General features: G+C 31.8%; 1 protein-coding gene across 1 annotated transcript in view; it reads left to right on the top strand.

Annotated features, from left to right (window-relative positions):
• Positions 1–839, top strand: part of LOC119589520 (McKusick-Kaufman/Bardet-Biedl syndromes putative chaperonin-like) — a 9,574-nt gene that overhangs the window by 2,857 nt on the left and 5,878 nt on the right. The window contains exons 2-3 of the mRNA XM_037938121.1: positions 44–207; positions 707–806. The gene's annotated coding sequence lies outside the window, so the exon portion shown is untranslated. The remainder of the gene's footprint in view (positions 1–43; positions 208–706; positions 807–839) is intronic.

The following is an 839-nucleotide window of genomic DNA, read 5'->3' as shown; positions in this document are numbered from 1 at the left end:
CAGTGAGGGTTCATGCATAAAATTCTTTTTTCCCTGTTTCCAGATATGGGTATCGAAGTGGGTCGTATTCGGGAGTTCATGAAGCGTAACATGGTCGTGATAGTAATGGTCCCAGTTATCGTTGGTTTACATTATGGCTGGCAGAAAATCCAGGATGTTGAGGCTTTTGTACCCAAAAACCAAAGGAGAGATTTGCCTGTTCTTGAGGTAAGTTCTCAGTAGAAACAGTAACATGATAATAAGGAAGGAAAATTCATCACATAAATGATATTAAAAGTATAGATTAAGAATTTGTTCTTTTGTCACACCACTGAAAAATATAACAAGTCATGTTGCTTTCCATGTTGATTCATTCCTATCAATAATATTATTCACTGACTTATTCACATTTATTTTGGTGAAGTAACATTTTCTGTATAGATGGTGAAGTTCATACAAGTGAATTAATATGCGTTGATAAGTCTAAGTATCAGTAGACATGTACACTCTCTGCTGTTATGGATTGAGTGATTCAAGTGTATGATCTATCTTTCTAGTCAAATCTTCAGAAAATATAATAAAGAAATTTTTAAATAAAGCCTCTTTTGGATAATTTATGTCAGAATTACATGAAATTATGGTTAATAAACTTAAAACTTTTTTTTTTTTAGAAGGATATAGGGTCCTTTTAAAACTTGTTCAATCCCTCATTCCCACTATTTTTCAGAATGCGAAGAGGATAGAAGATGGAATTAAAAATCAATTAGGACTGAAGAAAGAGTAAAGAAACCCTACTTTGTAAATATTTGTAAAATAGCTTAGATAAGGTAAGCAGATATTACCCATTTTATGGTTAAGTA

This window comes from Penaeus monodon, chromosome 25, assembly GCF_015228065.2.
Source record: "Penaeus monodon isolate SGIC_2016 chromosome 25, NSTDA_Pmon_1, whole genome shotgun sequence".
NCBI lineage: Eukaryota > Metazoa > Arthropoda > Malacostraca > Decapoda > Penaeidae > Penaeus > Penaeus monodon.
The sequence above is the reverse complement of the archived record's forward strand: the minus strand, read 5'-3'. Positions and strand labels throughout refer to the sequence as shown.